Source organism: Phoxinus phoxinus (assembly GCF_949152265.1).
Source record: "Phoxinus phoxinus genome assembly, chromosome: 23".
NCBI lineage: Eukaryota > Metazoa > Chordata > Actinopteri > Cypriniformes > Leuciscidae > Phoxinus > Phoxinus phoxinus.
In genome coordinates, this window is record NC_136898.1 from 1,937,471 (window position 1) to 1,963,802 (window position 26,332).

The 26,332-nt window shown below is 35.9% G+C and overlaps 1 long non-coding RNA gene across 1 annotated transcript; it reads left to right on the plus strand.

Moving 5' to 3' along the window:
• Window positions 1-3,771: 3,771 nt before the first annotated feature.
• LOC306991866 lies at window positions 3,772-11,272 on the plus strand. Its single transcript, XR_013796176.1, has 4 exons — window positions 3,772-4,058; window positions 8,005-8,053; window positions 8,135-8,251; window positions 8,377-11,272. It is a non-coding gene; the product is annotated as an uncharacterized lncRNA (long non-coding RNA).
• The last annotated feature ends 15,060 nt before the right edge of the window (window positions 11,273-26,332 follow it).

The window sequence follows — 26,332 nt, forward strand, 5'->3', positions numbered from 1 at the left end:
TATATATAGTAAAAAATGCAAGTAATATAACTGAAAATCACGACTCCTATTTTTGTAACATTATTTACCATTGTTCTGCGAAATTTTGCGAGTGAAAATCCGTTTCAATCTAAAGTTACTCTAAAAATATTAATGAATTACTAGCTTCATGTCATTATTAGATATAGCTACTTTAATTAATCTCTTTAACGAAGTATAGCATTAATTCCTTTCTAAATCCCTATTTACCTCGAGCAGTTGAGCAATACAAGGATAGACGTGAAACTGCTCTTTAAATTCTTTCAAATAAATAATAAAAAATTGCATAAATTAGTCTTGAACTGATCGAGTTATTTAAATGGAGGTTACATTAAAAACCATACAATTTAATATTACACATTAAATGTTGGTGTTAAATCCACTATTGTTTTATATAGAATTGTACTATAGTCTTTTACAGTATTTAATGCACCTTAAACCCGCGGGAAAAACCCGCGGCAATAATTTATAAGTAGCGAATTTGAGCCAATTTTGTTTTCATTTGTCACGCGTCACCTAGCAACTAGGCGCGTGTTTGTTAAGACAGGTGTCCTGCACAATCAACGGTTTTCTCACGAAGCTCACTTACAAGTCGAGATATTTAGTTCATTTTAACTAACTAAATATACCTGAACTGAGAAGTGTTTCCATTTCATTGAAATTGTTATTGCTTACTAGCACAGTGCAGTTTCACATTATTACTAGTTCAACACGTAGACCTCATTATAAGCCTCAACTGAGGAATATTAAGGATTTACATTTAAATTCAGTTTGTATGATTCCACCGAGACTTAAAAAGTACTGTTTTAAACCTATGCAAAATAATACGCTTTCGTCTCCTTCTTCACCATATTGAGATTGAACTTTGAGATTTTATGGACCTTTTTGGGGACACAATGTTTTAATGTCATATTATAATATTGCTTTCGTTTCACAATTTTAATAAAGAGTTTTATTCAAACAACGAGTGACACTCAACGGACTTTTCAGGCGTTCGCCAATCACTCTCAAGCACATGTTCCTTGCTTGGCTCTTATTGGACAGCAGCGCGTCATCTATTCCCAAATGGGCGGGGCTTATAGGCCTCGCCTCGCACAATTTCCTCATTATTTTGCTTCTATTTTAACTTTTCACTGTTTATTTTAATTTAATAATCGCTAGTAAAGTTGAACAATAGCATAATTTAGATCTAAATTATGGACTGATAATTCACTGCTGCTGAAGAGACGGAGTGGTCAGGTCTCTGTTACTTTTCACCGCGATGGACATAATGGATCAATCACATCCGTGCTTGATAAAGACTTTTACATCGTATTTTATTGAACTTTAACGAGCAGATTTATTTTTTCTTCCGAGGCGTATATCAAATGAACATGTAGATTTAAAAGATTATCTTTGCTAGAGAAAGCCCTCAACAATAAATAAAAAACTCCTAAAGGTTTGAATGCGCCTCAATGAAAGACTCGGCATTCTGGGCCACCAAGCGCCCACACACACCAACTATGGCAAGCCATTTTGACTTTTATTAATTCCCAGGATATGCATTCTTGATAAATAGTCACTAGTTAAAATACTAATTCTTGATATCAGGAATTACATTTCCACTAGTAATTTTTTTTTTTTTTGATATCAATAGGCTGCCATTCAAATTCAGTTGTTGAGATCAAGAATTGATTTCTTATAGTTGAAATTCCAATTTCACATATCAGAAAAATGCGGTGAAAAAAATATGTGCTGGTTGCGTCGTAAAACCGGCCTGAGACCTGTAAGCATATAACAGTGAATAGATCTTTTTTGAAGTGATCGACCCGAGTTCGAATCCACCTTTTGCCGAACTTGTTCTTCTCCCTTTGCATATAAGATTGGAAAGACATTTATTTTCAATAAATATGAAGAAAATATGTGAAAAGTGGAATTAAAGTGCCTAAACGGTTATTTAATAATAAAGTGTTAGTGTTTATTGGGTAGGTTTAGGTGTAGGGAGGGATTTGTTGTCCAAATAATACAGCATTTTAATAAATATAATAATTTACACTCATTATGTTATTATTGCATTCTGTTTTGTAATGCACTAAAATACTAAGGTGCAAATAGTATCTATTAACGCTTAATGCAAAGAAAATACTGCAATTTTATATAGTGTAAATAGAAACTATCGCTATTTTCACTTAGTGTAAATAACATCTATCGCTAAGAAAATATGCTATTTTCACTTGGTGTGAATAGCATCTATTAACCACTGACATATTTTCTTTCCCCAATATTATTAGGAAATTATTAGGAAAGGCTTTGACACAATTAGATTCAAACACTGATTTTAACAAGTGAAAATAGATCTCAATAAGAAAGCAAGAAAGAGTTGTCATATCTTTAATGAATAGGCCTACAGATTTTTGATGAATGAATCAATGTTTTGTACACTCTGGGATGTTTTGTTTTTGGATGTATTAAAGGGGTGGTATAATGCTTCTTTTTACAAGATGTAAAATAAGTCTCTGATGTCCACAGGGTGTGTGTGTGTGTGAAGTTGTAGCTCAAAATACCCCACAGATATTTTTATAGCATGTTAAAATTGTCCTTTTTTGAGGGTGAGCAAAAATACATTGTTTTGTGTGTGTTACTTTAAATGCAAATGAGCTGCTGCTCCCGGCACAGGGATCGGAGATTCAAGAGCTTGTGTGTGTGTGTGTGTGTGTGTGTGTGTGTGTGTGTGTGTGTGTGTGTGTTAGCAGCTTCGATTACCTCTCCTCAACATGTACTCACCCCCTTTATTGCGTGTTCCAGGGGGCGGGGTTTATGTAAATTTTAGGGTTGGTGATGTCACTAACCCGTGAGGAAGCTCGTGTAGTTCCTACCAACCGTTTGTTGTAGTCCTTAAAAAACAACTTCTTTAAAAGCAAATATCCCCCTTTGCTTTGAACTTTGAGCGTTGTAACTTTGCAGATGTTGTTTATGATCAAACAGCAACATTACTCACCACCCGCGGCGCTACCATTGGGCCCATCCATTTTGACCCAGGCCCAGGGGTGTTGCTAGACGTGCCCTAGTAAATCTGAAGTTTGAGTTTAACTATTTATTTTATTTGTCAGTGTATTTAATAGAAATTATATTATAGGGTAATAGAAATGATCTATTTACAGTAATAAAACAATCAACGCGCAGTTTAACCGAAAACAGAAGCTGACCCGTGCGATAGAAATCCATGTCCGCGCGCGTCTGTGTTTCCTAGCAACTGCAACGCGCACACATCTGAGCCGAGCACACCGATGTCTGGTGTTGGTACGCTATTGAGGTATAGGCTATGAAAACATGACGAAACAAAAGTTAGTAAATAATACAAATAATCTTATTTTGATTCATTATTGGCTTCTGTAGATGGACATCAGAAATTTAGAGTCGCTGTCCTCAGTGCCGCAGAAAAACGCTGAAACGGAGATGAAAGGGAACCGGGTTTTTTCTTTTTTTGGCTTATTTTAACTGTCCCATCCAGTTTTCTGGAGGCCCACCTACAATCAAAATCCTGGCGCCGCTAGTGTTACACACTAACTAAAGTTAGAAAAGTGAAATCATAATCAACCACCCCCTGTAATATGTAAAGTTCGTTGGTTAATTAAAAAAAAGAAAGAAAGAATAAATTTCCTGGGAATTAATAAAAGTTAAAACGGCTTGCCATACATACACCAAGATCCTTTGTGTCTCATCAGACAACTTTAACCGACCAATCAATGGCGCCGCACGCACGCGTGCAGAGGGGGCGGAGCCTCCCAGACCCCGCCCATCGCCGGGTAATCAACGGTCCGTCTGAACCGAACTGCAGTGCAGAGCCGGAATGGGGGGCTTGGCCCCGGTCCAGTATGGTCAAAATTAGCTCTCTGTTGAATTACATGCAGTCAGCCATTGGAAGCGGCTGAGTTCCAGTTCTGCAGCCTTGTATGGGGTGTCAGAGCCCCGCAAGGCTGCTGCTCGGGTCTGCCTTCATCCACAGACGTCTTTTCCAGCAGTAACTTTACAGTGAAAGGACAAGAACAAAGGCTTTAACTGTAAGTAAACCTTCACACATTCGCCAAAAGTTAAAAAACGATGAATAATCGGGACTTCTTTAACGCTAGATAGTTATTCTTCTAGTACTGAATATAATGTATGACATTGTGTTTATCTTAGTCCAAAACATGCCTAGACTGTATCTAGCTCACAAAAAGCAGGACAGATGGGAATAAAATCGAACAAACGGGAATAACGAAAGTGCCGCTGGGATCGCAGCGCCTCCTTTGTTCTGTCTGCCGTTGAACAGGAAAGTCTAAACTTGATTTACTAGATTAATAAACGGCCGAAATTACAGTCAAAGACCAGCAGCAGCACAATAACTGAACATACTAATGTTATTTGTACTTAGACACGGACTGACTGTATTCCCCCAGTCTGCCACCTAAACACACAAACACAGCTTTAAAGCATTAAGGGTTATTAATGCTGATTATAAGAAACGATTAAATGTTGCTCTGTTGTGTGGGTTTAAACCTGTTTTTTAGTATCATCAGCAGCACTTCCAAGGGGAAAACCCGACAGCCCCTCGATGCCAAACTCGTTTCTCAGTTCATGTTAGGACAAGGGTGTCTTATTTTCCACCATTTTCACCTCATTCAGCAGCTATACCAGAATGCCTTGTGCTCAAAGCAGGAATACCACATATCCGTGACTGTCTAGGGAGCTCCAAAGCTGTTGCATGCACAGCACAGTCCTAAATTTAGACTCAAAGATGAAGTCATGCATACGGGCATCGTCGGTAGACGTGTCTCCTTTGCTGTTGTACTTATTCCAGCATCATGCAATGCAACTCACCATTGTTTGTTTTCATATGCTTATACAGACATCAAGGGCATTTGATTGCAGTGCTATTTCAGTCATTTGATTTTTTTGCATTGCATGGGATTGATATGCATGCAATTTTAGGGCTTTTTTGTGTGCAATTATGCAATTTCTCATTATTGCATAGTGAATATATATGATTAAAACCCCAGTGTGGACTAGGGTGTCGTTGGCGTGAGCTGGAACCGTGTCAGCAGGGGCGTTTTTCCACAATCAGTCTGTTCTGCAGCAGGTTCATCGGGTTCATGCGCGCTCAGTATGGCGGGGGAAAATGTGACCTCGTTTGACTGGATTTGGAAACGCTCCAAGCTGCAGTCAGGGAAGTGGAATGGGAAGCCAGTGTCTGGCCCCACGATTGCAACCGTGTGCATTTGCTTAAGAAAATAAATGCATATTATTATGCATAGCATTGTTTGTTGCATTTGTCTTCTGTGGTGGTGCATGTTACCGGCTCACACCGAGTATATCAAATAGATTTAGTCGTCGTCTGAAGTCTGTCTGACTCAGCAGGAATGTGGGAGGATGAATGTTTCTTCAGAGCAGAGATTATGACCTTAAATTTACGAGACATCATGCATATGATATTTTGGTAATAAAGTGCAGTCGTCAGGTTATAAGTAACATTTCTACATGTCATTTTATTTTTTTAATAATAACAACTTGCAATGCAAACCTTTAAAGACAGACCTACTGGGAACGAGGGTGTTAATCGATGGTATTTGCTTTTGTTGAAGAAAAACAGCCCACATTATTTCTTGAATAACTCATTTCAATTTAAATAATCGTGTTTAACTGTGAAATTCTTGGTGGAAAACGAAATTCTTCAAAGAAATGTCGACCAATTAGAGGTGTATATATACAATAAAAACTGGCAAATTGTAAATGATTATATATACATAAATACATACATATACACACACACACAAACATTTTGCCAGTTTAAATAATAATAATTTGATTTTCATTTGGTTTGCTTCATATTGTAGTTAAAGACATTAACTAGACAGTCGTGTATATTTGTCTTTTTGTCCAATTTTCAAATCAATGTTTATGATTCATTGCTGGTTCACATGATGTGATGTGCCGATTAATTAGTCTAATTAATCACAAATTAATTGCACATCAAATTTGGCTGAGAAATTAATCCCAAAAGATAATTTAAAGTTATTATTGTGGTAAATAAGAAAAGCATCAAATAGACATAATTAAAAATTAGCTTTAGAAAGATATAGGCCTATATTTTAGAAATAATTTTTTTTTATGATTCGACCTAGAATTTATTATTACACAAACTTACAGGCTACAACGGCCATAACTACTCCAAAATATCTTCTTTTATGTCTCACAAGACATACAGGTTTGAAACGACAAATACATTTTTTTCATTTTTGGGCAAACTATTACCCAAAATATATATTTTAATTAAATGACACTGTAAATAAGAAACTAAAACTGCCAGTAGGTGGCAGTAAATGAATAAGTCATTGAATCATTCACTCGATTCGTTTTAAAAGGCTGAGTCATTCAGGAATTAAATAAATGGTTCTTTTTATGAACAAGTCACTGAATTATTGGTTCACTCGATTGATTCGCTCAAAACGCTGATTCATTCAGAAACAAAGCACTGCTGTGTTGCTCCGAGACACACAACACTTCTGTTCTGGCTTTATAAGTAATATTTCTATTGGCAAAATTGAGCAAAAACAGACAATAACACAATATTAACTTCTTAATAATTTAACTGTTATATAAAATCAATATCACATTTGTACTTGTGCTATTCGGGACAAAAACAGCGTTAGTGTGATATTGCACTCGTTAGATATTGCTTAACTATCATATAATATAAATGAGATAAACTCATAAGGGGCATTTTTGCCGAAATATCTTGAATTTTAGGATCATTTGAATCATATTCTATAGGCTTCATCACACAGCGAGTCGTTGCTCTGCTTCATGATCGTCACCAATCAACTTTATGAACTGTATGATGAACTACGTAGATCTGGGGCGGTGCGTTAATGCATCGGTAACACTTTACTATAAGGTTCGTTAGTTAACATTAGTTAACTACATTAGTTAATGAGCTAATGATGATCTGCATGTATACAGCATTTATTAATCTTTGTTAATGTTAATATCAACATTTACTAATTATTCTTTATTAAAATCTTGTTAACATGAGTTACTATTAGTTACTATGCACTATTAACTAACAATGCTGTATTTTTTAAAGCTGTATTTTTGCTCATGGTTAGTTCATGTTAGTTAACTGAATACATTAACTAATGTTAACTAATGAACCATATTGTAAAGTGTTACCAATGCAATAATAATCGGTTACACTTTTATTTTAAGGCATCATTGTTACAGTGTAATTATATATTTAAGTACTGAGTAATATTAGGCAACTACATGTACTTACTATAGGGTTAGGGTTTGGTTGAGGGTTAGTTGCATGTAATTATGCATAATTTACTGTTATTACTATGGTAAGTACATGTAACATATGTAACAAGGACACTGTAAAATAAAGTGTTACCTAATAATCTTAACGCATAATTTTCCCCCAGTAACTATACACGATTAGTCGCGATTAATCGAATCCAAAATAAAAGTTTGTGTTTACATAATATATGTGTGTATTGTGTATAATTATTTTGTATATATATATATAAATACACACACATGCATGTATATATTTAAGGAAAATGTGTTATTTATATATAAAATATTCTATTTATATATAATATAAATCATATAAAAATATATATGCAGTATATACATTTCTCAAATATATACATGCATGTGTGTGTATTTATATATACAAAATAATTATACACAATACACACACATATATTATGTAAACACAAACTTTTATTTTGGATTCGATTAATTGCGATTAATCGTTTACAGCCCTATTATATATATATTTATATATAACAAACATAAATATATTGCTCTCTCTCTCTCTCTCTCTCTCCTCTCTCTCTCTCTCTCTCTCTCTCTCTCTCTCTCTCTCTCTCCTCTCTCCTCTCTCTCTCTCTCCTCTCTCCTCTCTCTCTCTCTCTCTCTCTCTCTCTCTCTCTCTCTCTCTCTCTCTCTCTCTCTCTTTTGCAGGTTCCTTCTTCAAAATGACACCAACAGAAGCAATGGGTGATCCCATTAGGTAGGTTGAGTCCCCCAGTAATCCCAGTGTTTGGATGACAACACCGCGTGATTTCCATCTATTGTTGGTTCTGTTCCTCAGAGCGAACGGCCTTGTTCCCGAGCCTGGCGGTGTGGAGAGGAGCCGCCACGAAAGATCGACATTCCTGACCGATGTAGGATAGAGAACGGCCCTCTGGGGGAGAGATTGTATCCTCATGTATATTATTTTTTATTTCCTAAATCATGTATATCCTTATTTTCTATGGTTATGGCGTGCGATACAGATGAATTATGACGCTGGGGGCTTCCCCCCCCCCATCTATGTGATTAATAAAATTTTAGAAAAACCTGGGACTCTAAGCCTTGATGATATGCTCTTCGGAAGGGGGCGGCAGTAAAGACACACAGCACCTCAAGACAGACTGGAGCTTCACTGAAGACCCACATGTGTGTGTTTGTTCCCGGGGGTCCGGGACCCTGGCGGCAGCAGCATGTCTTCCACTTGTCCACTTCTTCTTTGCACGGCTGGACTCTTTCATATCTCTGTGAATTCCCTGTGAACTGAAAACCCACGAGAAATGTTAACAGTGTTCATGCAACAGCGCTGTAATGTGACGAACACTAGCGCTCCACCAATGTGTGTTACCAACGTCAGGGTTCCCATAGAAATATCAGTGAATTCAAATCGGGGAAATTAATAAAATCACACACAAAAAAAAATGTGCTGCTTATTTAATCATCAAATTATGAATGACAACGTGATTCGACATTATTACTTAAATTCTGTGGGAACCCTGCAGTATCTATAATAAAATTGAATAAAAGCAAATGAGAAAATTGGCAAATGTACAAATGCAAACTTTTTTTTTTTTTTGTGGCATTTTTATTTGTTTATACAGGAGAAACTGGAAAAAATTATAATATGGTGCAATTTATTTCAGTAATTCAACTTAAAAGGTGAAACTAATATATTATATAGACTCATTACATGCAAAGTGAGATATTTCAAGCCTTTATTTGTTATAATTTTGATGATTATGGCTTAAAAAACCTTTTCACAATATTCTAATTTTGAATTTGGGGTTTTCATAATCTGCCATAATCATCAAAATTATAACAAATAAAGGCTTGAAATATCTCACTTTGCATGTAATGAGTCTATATAATATATTAGTTTCACCTTTTAAGTTGAATTACTGAAATAAATTAACTTTTGCACGATATTAACATTTTTCACGTTTCAGCTGTAATCCTCTAAAAAGTATTTGAAGTCAAAACTAGCACTTCTGTGAACCGGCCATTTCGACATTATCGCCACAAATAAAAGTTTCTCACAGAAGCACTGATGTCCCTCCTCACATCCATCACACGTCTTCATCACTAAAACACGTAAACGTCAGTCAACACTCACACCTTACAGTATTTACTAAGGCTAAGAGTCCCCACTTCTCATGCAGTTACTAAAAAAAGCTACAGAGTTCATCTTTTTGGTAGTATTCGCTTGTTAATTTTTCGCTTTTTAACTTTTTTTGTTGCTTTGCCAGTATATTAAAGTGTAATCATGTACGTTGTGATATAGAAGTAGCTTTAGAGATGCATTGTTTCCTTGTGGTAAGTGACTGAGATGCTGCCACGGATTTGAGACACTGATGAATGGTGCTATTTTGGACTTTAATCTGCTCCTTGTGAAGGAAGCTCAGATGGGTTTTATTTTATATGTTCATGTTCAGAAGAGGTGTTGGTTCTTTGTTGTCTGGTTGTCGTAACTCGGATCGGATCGACTTTATTCCCCCTTGTTGTTTCCGTGTGGCTTTCTCATTGGACAGAAAAACAGATTTGTTAAAGAGTTGGTGTTTTGTATCCTTTTTTTTTTCTCAGAGATTGTTATTTGAAAATTTCTAAAACTTCAGACAATCGGAGCAATCACAAAACTGCAATTATTAACACTATTTAACCCTTTATTGTAAAGGTTTAATTCAAGGAGTAGTTAGTTCCTGGCACTAGTCACTTCTGGCAATAGCAAACTCAGTCTAGATCTCATACTTAAAGCACAGGGTATCTCACGAAACGCGAACCTCATGTTTTTGTTGAGCAGTGAATTCCTTAAACACATCAAGGACACATTCATATAGACAGATGCTCCTGTGCTCAGTCCCACGGATGCACCGATGCGAACATTTGGGCTGATAACTTTTTATATTTGAAAGCCGATAACCGATATATTAGCCGATAAATCAAAACCCAATTTTTTTATGTCATTTTTTAGAGCCTGATTACAAAATAAAAGTCTCACCATTAAAAGCCATGTCCCAAACACACAATTATGATGTTCTTATTAAAATATTATGTAGCCGATATGATGCACATGTCGCACTGAACTGTATTTTCCAGTTTTGAAGTGATTTCAATCATATTTCAAGCAATTTAAAACCATCATGCATCTGAAGAGTCTCAGCTGAAGGAAATAACACGTTATTTATCGGCTTTAATATATCGGGCAAATTTTCTTATCGGGCCGATAACATTAAAAATGAACATATATCGGCTGATACCGATATGGTGGCATCCCTACACACACACACACACACACACACACCAGGGCAGCTGAGGTCAGATTTATCCTCCGCCGTGTATCCTACACCAGCTGTAAATGTCTAATAAGTACAAACACACTCACTCGTTTAGCGCACAGGGTCCTTCGATGTATTTTCTAAGGCAAAAAATGTAGCATCAAAACTTTCTCATTGACATTTTTAACAACTGCTCTTGTAAATAAATGAGTTTTATGGGTTAAAGAACCAAAAAGCTTTATATTTATTCATTTAAGTAGCACTCGGTATTTGCAGTTTTGTCTTTGCTTCCAGTTCACATACTTCTAACAATCCTAATTCAAAGACCAACTGGAAAGCCCACCTTAGTTTCTTAGTCTTCCATATATTTTTCCACTAAACTGGGGACCTTCCCAGCTTGCTCTAGTCTTTCCTTATCGACCGCATGCTCTTCCTTTTGTTTCTGATCTGAATAATTCTCCTCACAGTTTCTTCTCATAGATTAGATATGCTAACTGTGTTGTAAATAGCCAGTGAATAGCTTCTCGTATGTTGAATTATTCTGTAATAATTGTGTATGATTGGTGTATAAAACATGAATTCTAGCCTCGTCATCTTTTTAAAGATGAACTGGCGTTTCATGTAATTTTGCAACTTAAGCTGTAGTTGAATAAATATGCAAGCTCTCACTATTGGTGTTGTTTATTGGCCTTTTATATTACATTATATACACTAATGTTCAAAATTTTGGAGTCAGTTAAGATTTATTTTTATTTCTATTCAGTAAGGATGCATTAAAGCTACACTGTGTGATTTTTACCCCCATCTAGCGGTGAAAAGGTATATGACCATCCAGTGAATATTAGTTTCTGTTCCTCTCAATTCCGATTTCGTTTTAACTCCTACGGTGGCCAATGTAGTCCAAGATTAACTTGGCTTCCAGTTCGACCTCGTCCATGAGTATTCCTTCAAGTGATGAGGTTACTTTAGAAAACTATTATAATTTGCAGTAATTTCATTTGTCAGTTAACATATACGTTATGACGTCTATGTAAAATGAATAATAGTTTTCGTTATTTTTTACCATTTCATTGCTAACATCAGTTATCAGGTTCCCAGACGAATGCAAGCTAATCTTGGTAAAGTAACTTTTATCAGTGCTATCGTTATTCTGTATATTGTACGACATCACTAGCGTAAGGCAACGTTTACAGTGTAGGCTATATCATTTTCTCCGTGAGCAGAGATCAGCTGATGTGACGGAGGGAGAGGGAGAGGAAAAAATAAAAACAGGGCCGGTGCCAGTGAATTGCGGAGACGCGAAAGGCGAAGCTTGAATGAACGGGTATGTCCCTCTTTGGCTAATGTACTTTCAAGATGGAGGGGCAACATGGCGACCGACATTCGAACCCCTCACCCGTATGTATTTTCAATGGCATATTATACACTCACGAGAATACTTTATTACTTGAACGAAGTAAATATACATTAATGAGCACATATATTTTTGAAAGAACTAAGTGTTTTTAGCTAAGAATAAACTAAAAAAGTTACACAGTGTAGCTTTATTGGTCAAAAGTTACATTTATAATGTTCTAAAATTTCTATTTCAAATAAATGCTGTTCTTTTGAACTTTTTATTCATGAAAGCATCCTGAAAATAAAATTGCATCACGGTTTCCAGAAAAATATGAAGCAGCACAACTTTTTTCAACATTGATAATAATAATCATAAATGTTTCTTGAGCATCAAATCATCATATTATACTGATTTCTGAAGGATCATGTGACACTGAAGACTGGAGTAATGATGCTGATTTTTTTTTTAGCTTTGATCACAGGAATAAATTACAGTTTAAAACCATGCTAGTATCGGGTCGGCTAGTGTGAAGGCCGTTTGAGTTTAGTGAACTTACGGTCATGTTCAAGAAACCAGCATGAGATGATTTGAGCTTTGTGACGGGAAAGGGATGGACATGGTCAGCAACAATACTCAGGTCGGCTTTGGTGTTTAAAGGGATAGTTCACCCGGAAATATAAACTCTGTCAGTAATGACTCTCCCTCATGTTGTTCCCCGTCAGACTTTCCTTCATCTTCTGAACACAAATGAAGATATTAGTGATTAAATCTGAGAGCGGTCTCACTCCTCCATAGGCTTCTGTTGTAATTGAAACTTGCCGGACCAGAAAGTTTGCGTAGTATAACAGCGCAGCGCTTCTGGGTTGTATGTCAGAACGTAGGCTCACTATTGGCCGACGCTGGTCATGTGTGTGATGCTGGCCAATAGTGAGCCTCCGTTCTGACGTACAACCCAGAAGCGCTGCAATGTTACACTACGTGAACTCACTCAGAGGAACACAGAAGAAAATGAAGAGTTGAATAAAGTCGTTATTTTTGTGTTTTTTTGCGCACAAAAAGTATTCTCGTCGCTTGATAAACTTAAGGTTGAGCCGCTGTAGTCACTTGGACTATTTTAAACATTGTCTTTACTAACTTTCTGGGCCGTAAAGTTTCAATTGGTCCTTCACAGGGAGCTTGATTGACAGGTGATCTGACCAATCATACTTCACCATCCGCCATTTTGTCCGACAAAGCAGTCAGGAGAGTTAGTAGATTAACACTGGAGGATTTGAACTTGAGAAGCGGAGTGTACTGACGCCCTAGGGCTGCACAATATATCGAATTTATCGAAATATCGCAAATGTATATATATCGCAATATGCATATCGCAACAGCTTGCAATAAATGGGGTCATGAACAAAAGACAAAATTTTAGCTTTAATAAGTATCAGGATATATTTAATTCATACAGTGAAAACTAAGCAATGTTTTATTTTTATATTTTATGACTCAGCATCTTTTATTAAATAAAGCTAATGTAGGATAACCTGAAGCCCTGTGGTTTACACTGATGTTAAAATAACACTTATGCTACAGTAAAACACTGATGTTCACTTTCTTGTCATAAAAAGAATGTGAAACACATGTAGGTTATATCATTTTAAATATATTTTAAAGATAATTTAAGTTTATTTTACACACTTTAGGCATTATCGTATCGCATATCGAATATCGCATTATTTAAGGAGTTATCGCATATCGCATTTTTCTTCAATATCGCACAGCCCTCTGATGTTCATTCATGTTTATTTGATGCTATAAATGAACTAGAAGGAAGAGATGATCGGTTCACGAGCAGCTTTAACTGAGCGATCTGTCACACACATTAAAGAGCCACAAAACGCTATTTATTGTTTAAATTTCTTGTAAAAAATGACCAAATTTGAAAGGTTAGACTTTGTTTCATATGTTTAATATCAAAAGTAACCGAAAAGTAAGCTGGTCAGTGTGTTGTCAGTCTCCTCTCTGCTCCGCGATGTGTTTTTCACTGCGTGAGAACGTGTGTGTGTGAGAGCGGCGTAGCTTGTCAGACATAGCGACAGTAACTAAGGGGGGCGGGTCTTTGCGAACGGTCAATTACAACAGAAGCCTATGGAGGAGTGAGACTGCTCTCAGATTTAATCAAAAATATCTTAATTTGTGTTCCCGAAGATAAACGAAAGTCTAACGGTGGTGGAACAACATGAGGGAGAGTAATTACTGACAGAGTTTACATTTCTGGGTGAACAAACCCTTTAAATGATGTTTAAAGGGTTAGTTCAACCAAAAATGAAATTAATGACTCACCCTCATGTCGTTCTAAGCCCGTAAGACCTCCGTTCATCTCCGGAACACAGTTTAAGATATTTTAGATTTAGTCCGAGAGCTTTCTGTCCGTCCATTGAAGCTGTATATACGGTATACTGTCCATGTCCATAAAGGTAATATAAACATCATCAAAGTAGTCCATGTGATATCAGTGGGTTAGTTAGAAGTTTTTGAAGCATTGAAAATACTTTTTGGTCCAAAAATAACACAAAATAAGACTTTATTCAGCATTGTATTCTCTCCCGGGTCTGTTGTGAATCTGCGTTCAGGACTCCGCAGTGACGCTGCTGACGGAAGACGCTGATGACGTGTCATCTGGTGCGCCCGAGCTTCGTTTACAGTCTGAGGGAGACGCACGCTATATTCAAGCTATTCTACATTGTTTGCGTGGATATCATTTTTTTTAATGGTGCGTAAATGTGCATGTCGCGGATGAGACACTTTTACAGCGTGAGTTTCCCTCAGTCTATAAATGAAGCTCGAGCGCACCAGATAACACGTCATCAGCGTCTTACGCCATCAGCGTAACTGTGAAGGATTGACAACAGACCCGGGAGAGAATACAATGCTGAATAAAGTCTTATTTTGTGTTATTTTTGGAGCAAAAAGTATTTTCGATGCTTCAAAAACTTCTAACTAACCCACTGATGTCACATGGACTACTGTGATGATGTTTTTATAACCTTTCTGGACATGGACAGTATACTGTATATACATTTTCAATGGAGGGACAGAAAGCTCTCGGACTAAATCTAAAATATCTTAAACTGTGTTCCGAAGATGAACGGAGGTCTTACGGGCTTAGAACGACATGAGGGTGAGTCATTAATTACATTATTTTCATTTTTGGGTTAACTAACCCTTTAAGTGGTACTAAGGAGTGCAAAGTGTGCCAAGAAAATACCCATTACCGCATCACCATCCTGAGCCGCTGATTAAAGGCAGGATGGATCCATGCTTTCATGTTGTTTACACCGAATTCTGACCCTACCATCTAAACATTGCAGCAGAAATCGAGACTCATCAGACCAGGCCACGTTCTTCCAATCTTCTATTGTCCAGGTTTGGTGAGCCCGTGTGAATTATTAGCCTGGCTCCGCCCTCTTACGTACTTCCGCTCAATATTAATTTTCCTTCAGTACTACATCTGGGATTGTGGTGTATTCTTGGGTTTTCTCCGGTCAATTTTTTACCGGTCCAATCAGCGAACAGAGGGAGTGGCTGAGAACGATGACGTTGAGGTCGTGCGCTAGCTTGAGTCGTCATACATCACGACCAAACGTTAGCGATTGGTTACGGCAGATCCAGAGTGGCTCTGAGCAGATCCAATAGTTTTAAACTTTAACAGAGTACCCGCCTTCAAGGAAGTTAACGCTTGTCAATGGAGAGCGGCCAGACTCTCTGTACACATGACATGTAGGAGAGTCTGGTAGGACCAGGCTAGTGAACTATAGCCTCAGTTTGCACTAGCGAATCACGACTGTTTCCCGAAACCGTATTGTCGAAAATTGGTCGTTTAACCGCGTTGGTTAATGATGTCACGCAGGTAGTGAAGTAGGCTAATAACTTTTGTTTACAAATCTTTTTGAGATCGAATTAATGCTAGATTAATTATGTACATGGCATCTGAGGACTATTTAAAATTTTTCTCAGTTATTTTGCTTTATTTCCAGATTCAATCATAGACTCGTTCTTACGCACTAGAGCTCGTTCACACACGCACACTCTTCAAAAAACGACGCTTTAAATCTCTTGACAAACTAAATGACGTAAATGACATTTGTATGTATTCTAAATAAAAGATATAGATTGTACTGAATGCCAGCTTGCTTATTTGGCTCAAGATAAGGATTTATAATAAGTCCACATGTCATGCAAACAAGAAACTCTGCTAATAACCACAGATCGAGAGCTGTCGCTCCAAACACACAACTCTGCGATGTTGTCTGCGAACGTTTGTTAGAAGTATGGTTTTTATAATACTCAACAAGCATGCCATGTTCAAAGTCACTTAAATCCCCTTTCTTGCCCATTCTGATGCTCAGTTTGAGCTAAAGTTAATGCCTAAATGCTGCCATGTGATTGGCTGATTAAATTTGCGTTAAAGAGCCGTTAAACAGGTGTACCGAATAAAGTGGCCGGTGTGTGTAGCCTATATCACAATAGAAAGCAGTTATTTTAAACTGTAATAATATTTCACAGTTTTCACTGTATTTTTGATCAAATAAATCCAGTCTTTGATGAGCATAAGATAATTCTTTTAAAAACATGAAAAATTCTTCTGACCCCGAACTTTTGAATGGTGTACAGGTGCAAAAGTCTGAGACTTTGTTTTTATTTTATTTTTTGACTTGAAAAGAAAAACTTTTTCAGTGTGTTCTCAGACTTTTAGGACCTCACAATAGTTATTCGCTATTTTCACAGTAGCCTACGTGTTTCCTGGTAATTAAGAAGACTGATATGATGTATAATTTACTTCTTAACACCCATTTTCAACGTTTGTTCACCTCATTCAGATGCCAACGCTGTCATTTAATAAAGTACAGTCCTTTCAATGGAAAGTCTCGCTCTATGATTATGTCTGTTAGGCGAACTCTGTGGTTTCATTCTGAGGGGACAAGGAATCTTTTGAGTCTAATCACATGGAAAGTGCCTTCGAGCGCAATTCAGAGCTGGAATTTGGAAAGCCGAGGCACGGATCCCTGTATAAGCGGATCATTTAGACGTCTGAGAGTCTTCCACAGATGGCACTGAAACGTCTCTGTAATGGACAACCGCTCTGGTCAAGCACACCGCTCATCTGTGACCATTTGACAAAGATTTGTACAGCTGAACCTCCCTGGATGGAGTTTAAAATCCCTCCGCTTCTCCATCTGTTGGTTTTAATGATCTCTCCACACAAAAAGGCCTTTCATTAACTACGCATCGTCGGTCATGTGCACACTATGATCATATAACCCTGGTGCTTTTAACCACATTTTGGCAGAAACAGAAGGTGTCCAGTTCTACGGAAATGGGCTGCTGTATTAAACTAGATCTACTTAAATCTGCTTCTGACTGAACGGATACTAGAACAAGCTCCTGCACTCTTTATTTTGAAGATTACATTTGCAAAGCATCCCCAAAACAAGTATTCGGACCGTCAAGTCACTCTTAAAAATGCCCACATGGCATTGGAAAATGTAAACTAGTTGGATACATCGTACTTTACCTGCAGAGATACAGTAAACTAACATAAATCAATATATACAGCAAATCTCGGCTGTGTGGTTGTATACATATTTGCAAAAAAGTAAACGCACAGCTCTATATAAAGTTAAATATAAGTACGTCGTTTATCCACATGTGTATAGTGCGATATAGCAAATCTCTGCCTGATTTTTTATTTAGTTGCAAAATACCAGTATATTATCGTTCAACTCTTTATACTTTGTACTGCATACATACTTATGTAAAGCAATATTGCAAATCTCGACTGCTTAATTTGCTACAAAATGTAAACTTTAGTATTGCCCAGCTCGAACCTGCTTCATGCAACTAATAAGGCATGAAGATTTTGATTTATTATAACCATTTAAATCATGATTTTCTGTACAGCTGCTTTGCAACAATGTGCATTGTGAAAAGTGCTTTTGAAAATACATTTGACTTGACTTGCATAACAAAATATCGAACAAAGTGGTTTTTGACTTTTGCTCTGAGATTTTATTTGATGAAATGCATACATTTCTTAGTGTCCAAATACACATTTAGTGCAGTTATCATTAGTGTTCATGTAATGACTTTTTTAGGGACCTTTTTTATCGTCTATAGTCTGAAGGAACTTGCACAGGATTTTACTACAAGGGTGTTGAAGTTTCTCTTTGTGTTCTACAGCAATATTTTACCTAATGAATTGGTTTGGGAATGCAAACAAGATTATCTGAGTTTAGCGCCCTATAAAACGTCCTGTTTTCCGAGCGCTGCAGCACAACAGTCTTGTGCAATGAGCTTCATGTAAACAGGATCCAGTACTTTCCTGCAAACAGCGCTGTTATCCAATTATTACAGACGACTGCCATTGCTCTTCTGGACAGTTGCAGCTCTGGTTTGTTGTTTGGCTCTAATCATAAATACACCCAGGATAATGTACAGTAACTTCAAAATGCATTTGGACACTACAAATGTCTGCATTAGGTGCAAATACACTTACATTGAAGGAGGGACACGAGCCATGTATAAAGAACATGCAAGAGCTTCGTTTCTACATTTGATCTAAGATCATTTCTCAAATGTGCACAAAAAAACGTACAGATGTGAAATCTATTTCTAAATTATAGGGCATTTTACAGCCTACAGATTGGCAGAAATAATATACACATGTGAAACCAAAGTATGCATGCTAAATAATTTAACTTTAAAGGATAATTCCGGTATTTAACACCTTGAGTCTATATTGTAGTTTGTTTTGGATGAACAAGAGTGGTGGACAACATTTTTTTGACAATGGTTCCTCTCTCGAGTTTTTGACTAATAGAATTGGCCATGGACCCATTTAACATTGGAGTCAATGGGCATGTCCGAAAATGTCATTAAAACAGCCAATAATGTTCGTTTACAAAACTGTTAAACTCACCGAGTGGTTAGTGGTGTTCGTTGATGATTATAAACCATATATCGTCGCAATATATGATTCCAATCCGTTTATTTTGCTATAGTGGAACTATTTTTTCACAACCGTGTAACTTCCGCTCAATATTTGGATCTGAAGCGTTAGCACACTCCCGACCACTTGATGGCGATAACCGATGTTTATGTCTCGCGGGACACTCACGGTCACAGTCGAGTTCAACTTCATATTGCACTGGTCAGTGGTCACGTCTTTCAATATTTTCAAGGTTTTGTTTGTTTATTTCGCTTACTCTCCCGGAGCACAGTTGCTCTGCTTGCTAGCCTTATGAGAAACGGAAGCGAGCAAAAAGACTACATCGACCAAATGTAAACAGCCCCCTTTCCGGTAGCGCATTTATATTAACGAGCACTCAGTCCTTCAACAGAATTCAATGGGATTTTACAAAATGACGAATAAAACACGACAGAAACTGTATTTCGCAACACTTTTTGTTTCTGGAACATCAACTAACATCACTAATCACTCGGTGAGTTGCACAGTTTTGTAAACGAACATTATTGGCTGTTTTAATTACATTTTCGGACATGCCCATTGACTCCAATGTTAAATGGGTCCATGGCCAATTCTTTTATAGTCAAAAACTCGAGAGAGGAACCATTGTCAAAAAAATGTTGTCCACCACTCTTGTTCATCCAAAACAAACTACAATATAGACTCAAGCTGTTAAATACCGGAATTATCCTTTAATGCTGTGTATAGGGTTTCATTATTATTATTGCTGCTTAGACTTATAAATATGCAGTTCTCTGACTCTGCCACAAGGTAAAGTGCACTTTTCCACATCAAAGAACATTTTTATAAATCTGATCGTTGCCGTTGGATTTTAGTGTACACACAATCTCTAAAGATAAAATCTGTGCTTACACAGTTTTGTAAATGAGGCTTGAGGGTGGTGATTGGAGACATTAAGAAACAATCACCTAACCGCTACTCAGAACACTTAACATCCTGGCAAACCCCAACAAAATCCCAAATGAAATGAAGTATGTGCTTGTAAATTTGTTTTTTAAAATACCTACCACTTGGTTTGATATTTTGTATCTATGGTATCTATTTATCTACTGTCTATTATCTATAATATCATCTATCTATTTATCTATCTGTTCCCCAGTTGATTGATAATATTATGATATGCAAACATTTTTGAAATGTTGTCTTTAAATATGCAAATTAGGCATTGTCTAATTAAATATGCAGTGATTTGCATATTTTTCTAAACGTTTGATAAAGCCAGGTTCAAAGGTTCATTTTGTTTACATATTTGATTGAAATGTTTTAAGGGATTTTGGATTTCTTTTTTTATCACTCAGAAAATACTGTCAACAGACATTCACCTTTTTTTAATGAATAAAATGTATAAAATCAGGCAAATTATATATGAACAAACCCCTCAGTAAAAGCCTTCAGAATATAGATAGGAATAAATCTGTAAAGTTTGGTGTATGTAAGTGATACTGTAGTGGAGAAAAAAACTCTTTAAAGATATGCCAGAAAAAAACAAAAACAAAAACATTTTACCATGTTTTTAGTAATACAATATTGTATAAAATCAGGCAAATGATATATGAATAAACCCCTCAGTATAATCCTTCAGAATATAGATAGGAATAAATCTGTAAAGTTTGGTGTATGTAAGTGATACTGTAGTGGAGAAAAAAACTCTTTAAAGATATGCCAGAAAAAAAACCATTTCACCATGTTTTTATGAATAAAGTGTATAAAAATTTAGGCAAATGATATATGAGCAAACCCCTCAGTAAAATCCTTCAGAATATAGATAGGAATAAATCTGTAAATTTTGGTGTATGTAAGTGATACTGTAGTGGAGAAAAAAACTATTTAAAGATATGCCAGAAAAAGAAAAAACATTTTTTTACCATGTTTTTAGTAATAAAGTTTTGTATAAAATCAGGAAAATTATATATGAACAAACCCCTCAGTAAAATCCTTCAGAATATAGATAGGAATAAATCTGTAAAGTTTGGTGTATGTAAGTGATACTGAAGTGGAGAAAAAAAACTATTTTAAAGATATGTATTCTTGTTGAAATCTACAAATGCCAATCGATATTTAAACACTTAAGTTTATTTTGGATGTTTTCTTTCCACTAGTCTCAAACAAAACATTATGTAAAACAAAACAGCCCAAAATATCATAATTGACCAGTGGATGAAACAAAAACGAAATGTTTTTGCCTGCATCATCTTGCCTTAAATACTTGTTGGCCGATTATGCATGAGAAGAAAAAAAAACGGATTTACAAAAACTACAGGTTTCTGTCAGATCCCGGCCTGAACCCTGAAAAATAATGGCTTTGCCTTCTATGAAATGAGCAAGATCTGTTGTGGAGTAACAGTCACAGACTCAAAGTGATTGTATATTGGCTTTCTTTGTCTCTGTCTTTGTTTCTTTGTCCTGAAATCCCTCAACAGAGGTTAGTGAGTGCATCTGGCACACTGTTCTGGCCATTTGCCACGACTCACACAAATCTGTTGCAGCTGAGCTGTGAATTCAGATGGAGTCGCCCAGTGAGAGCCGGGCTGTGTCCCAAATCGCCCCCTATACCCTTAAATAGGGCACTCATTCAATCCCATAATGCACTGCAATAATGAGTGTACAACTGGGCTGCGTTCCAGTCCAAAATTGTCATGCCCTTCACTCGCTAACTTCCCTCCGTCTCGTTCACTCGGATGTACGTCATTGCTTACGTTCCACGAGTGCCCACTTCTGGCGGAAACTGCAATGGGCTGAACTGGGACGTGCTAAGCCCTTGATCACTTAGAATCCACACTGTAAACCCAGATTTTGTTTCTAATTAAACTTACGAGTGATCATTACTTATTCTTTTATGTTTAGTAAAAACCTGCTATCATTACTAAACAACATTAGTTGATTGTACTATTTAGCTGAAAGATTCATTGCACTAATCAGGTTTAGCAGAGATAACTTAGTATGTTTAGTTTCATAAGGAAGAGGAGGGGGTTAAAACCTGCCTGGTCACTTGAAAAGACGCGCGTCTTTTTTTTTAATGCCATGTTATTTTGTCACACATAGACATCAACAATCAGCATACGAATCTCAACAATGGTGACACTCAAATGAAAAGTTTAGTTTCAGCTTGTGTAAAAAGTTAGGGTTCCATGTTAATACAACTCAACATGTTTAGTTTCAGCTTGTGTAAAAACTAAAGTGGTATAGGGCAACGGGTTTCCACGCGATTTGCGATTAAAGTCAACTAATTCGGGTTAAGAGTGGAAATTAACACTAAGTTAAGTGAACTTTATTGTCTAAGTACATTAAATAATCGTCAAGTTTGGTGAACTAAACAATTTAAGTCAAGTCTACATAAGCACCAAGTTAAATAAACTTTTAATATGCACGTTTTGCGAGAACCCATTACTCAATTAAATTGAGGGAACGAGTTTACTCAAATCAATTGAGTTCAATCAACTTATTAGGGTTTTCAGTGCACTATGGGGTTGATATATATATATATATATATATATTTTTTTTTTTAATGAAATTGTTTAATGCAGCATTCTATATGTATATAGGTGTGTTTGAATTGTTTACATAAAAAAAAAGAATATATCCTAGAGTTGTTTGTGGTGGGGTAAATTAAACGCAATATGCGGTGACGTCCCAATCATGTTGCATTGTGGTATATGGAGCTGCCTGAAGTGTACATATGGAGTAGAGTCGGTCTGTCCATATAAACTTCCCTCGTCCACTTCACGAAGTGGAACGTACTTCAAAATGGCGGCAGGGATTTCCCCGAGAGGAAGTGCTTAGGGAAGTTCGCAATTTTTTATTTATTTTATTTTTATTTAGTTCAATTATAGACATTTCAAGTAAAATGCAATAAAAAAATAAGATGAATACAATGCATTGTAAATACAGCTCAAAATGTTTAACCAGAGAATAACATCAACTAAAGTAGGCTATAAAATGAACATAACAATAACAATAATAATATCAAGGCAGTTATATGTATTTGAAAAGCTTTAAAATTTGTATTGTTTTTATAAGCTTTTTGTTTTGTGATCTAATGTTTGAAAGAGTTTCAAAGTATATTGTTAGATACGTGTTATAAAAGGTAATATAGGAGGGATTCTTTTGAGTTATTTTTCGTCTTATGAATATAAAACTTCGCCAAAATAATTAAAAGCTTAATGATATAATTTTGTTTTTCAGAAAATATGGGTTTTGGAAACAAAGTAAAATGTCATGAGGTTCTAAATTAAGACATCTGTTAATTTTTTTTTTGTCATATCTATTATAAAGTCAGTCCAAAAAGAAATAGAAAAAGGGCAATACAAAAATAAATGTTCAATATCTTCAAGTGATGCGTTACAAAAAGTGCACTTATCACAAACAGTATAAATATATCTACTAATGGTTGCATTTACAGGATAACATCTATGAATAAGTTTGTATATTACTTCTTTTACTTTATTAGAAATAACATACTTATAGGGCAATGTCCAAATGCTGCGCCAAGATATACAATAAGGTTTAAGCCAGGGAAGTTCCCAAGTGCGTGTCTAAAAAGCCTTTAAAGAGGATACAACTGATCTGTGTACAGCCGGTCTCAACACCTGAATCAAACATAAGGAAAATATGTTATGATGATAAAGACGAATAAAAGGGGAATTAATTTGTGGTGTTTGCTAAGTCAAACATTAGTATTTCTTTCAATTTTTCTCAGTGATGTGAATCTTAACCATTTGGCTTTGTGGTAGCTTACTTATAACCCACATGCAAAGTTGATTACTTCAGTTAATTAATAGACTAGTTAACTTAATTCCTTGCTTATGAAGTATTTTTTATATTACTTAAGCATTTGGAACCATTTAACTTCACTAAAAATGTTCTTCTTTTGAAAATGCTTTTTTCCTACTAACGGATATTGTTCTCATTTAATCAGACTCTTAATGATTTATGTAATCAGAAAGCCAGGTGTTTGCTAAGATCAAACACACATTTCACACATGGTCCATAATTCATGAAGGTCCAGACTTTAAAGCTCTTGATTGCACTTCCTCTTATAAAATGTACTATAGTTCTTATAATTATGGTTGGCTATTTCTTAAAGCTATAACTACAGGTAAAACCATTGAGGCTATTCATTGCAATGCTTAGCTAAAATGCTGTATGTTTAAAAAACAAAAACAATCTTTAATAAGGCTAATTTAAGCTCAAAGCAATATTTAATGTCTGTATATTTTTATTTATTTGGTGAGTAGCTGTGTAATAGCAAATAGTTGTAATCGGCTGTCTGGGTTTATTTTGCAATAATGACAGGCTATAACTGTGTATTATCCCTTACAAATGAAAATTATAGCACACACACAGAGATGTTGGCATATGAGAATTGTCTATCCATAATAGGCTATATTTTAAAGGTAGAATTAATGATAATTAGACATATTTGCAATTATAATTGGACTAGTAAGAAATCTGCTTCGAGATATATCTGAATAAATACGTTTTGAAAGTGAAAAGAGAAACGGAGCTTTTCGAAACTTTGATTCAATTGATTCGAACCAATTGATTCGCAAAATGATTCACTGTTCCGAAGCGCTCGAAACGCTACACGCTGGTGACGCCTGCTGGTCAAAACTGCGTAAATGCAACGAAAACTCATTTAAAAACACCCTTTACAAACCAATTACAACTAATGCCATCAAATATTAATGTACAATATAATATATGTTATTTTATTAATTTTTGGAGAGCTTGGTTAATCTAAACTAAAACTTTTCTATTGTATTCTACAAATGTGTCATTAAAATGCCTACAAATGTATAATACTTTTTTAAAAACCTTATATGTTCACAGAGATCATCAGTAATAATCACACCGTAACAACGTAACGAAGCCTCGTTTACTGAAATCACGTGACTTTGGCAGTTTGATTCGCGCTGATTCGAATCACTGAATCGAAACAAATGATTCACAAAGTTTTCGAAGCTTCATGAATTCTTAAAGATTTATCCTTCAGAATCAAGACAAAAAAAAACAACAAAAAAAGATGAATATTTTATACAGATTAGCCAAAAAGTCGATATAAGTTTAACTGGTACATGTAGTAGCCTCATAAGTAGCCTACGTTGAATAATAATATGTATTATGCCTTCCGAGTCAATGCAGGTTTACTCGTGCCTTTCAGACCACAAGGTGGGAGTGTTGTTTTATATAGAGAGAAGAGATCCATGATGAAATATAATTTTTTGAACCTATGTTTGAACACACCCATTGCAGATTTAATACCAGCCCTAATGTGTCTTTGAAGTGAACACTAGTCAGGTCTTGAGGAAACATCTGTCAGTGTCTCAGAGAACGTGTGTTGTGTTTGGCCAAGATAACATTTTGCATGCATTTTTAAAGTGTCCAAATACTTTCTTATCTGCAACACACATGCAAACTTATATTTCTTTAGATCTGATAACTGTTTTTAAATCTAGGCAACACTAAAAGATGGTTGCACTCTTCTCGTTGGTCACTGAACAGATGAAGGCAGATGAGTGTGGGTTTAATGTCATGTACCTCAGACTCAGAGGAATGAGGGGAGAGAGGGAATAAACCCTAAAGAGAGTTCCTGATTAATCGGAGGCCTTTACTCCTGTGCACTGGAGCTGAAAACACCCCGAGATTCACTGGATACAGAACTTTACCCTTTGTTTGCAGTGGCATCATAACTAATATGCTTTTGCCCTCTCATACATAATCATGTGATCGCCTGTCTGAGGTCGGTGATGAAAAATCCAACATGGCATGAAATAACAAGACTGTTCATTGTCATATAAATTACACATGCATACACACACACACACACGCACGCACGCACGCACGCACGTACACACACACAGGTTTGGGGTCAGTAAGGTTTTTTTTAAAACATTTTTTATTCAGAAAGAATGCATTAAACTGATCAAAAGTGACAGTAAAAAACATGTTACAGGGTTTCTATTTCTAACTGTTTTCAACACTGATAATAATCATAGATGTTTCTAAAATCATCATATTGTACTGATTTCTGAAGGATCATGTGACACTGAAGACTGGAGTAATGATGATAAATTCAGCTTTGATCACAGGAATAAATTACACTTTAAAATAGATTCACATAGAAAAAAGCTATTTTAAACAGTAATAAAATGTCACTATTTTAAATAAATGCAGCCTCTGTGAGCAGAAGAGACTTCTTTCAATAGTCTTTTATCCCAAACATTTGAATGGTATATATTAAACTAAAATATAAGCTTTATATTCTTTCAAAAACATTAAAATATCTTACTGACTCCAAACTTTTGAATGGTAGTGTATATTTATTATATATTTACGTTTTTTTGGCCTCTTGTAGAT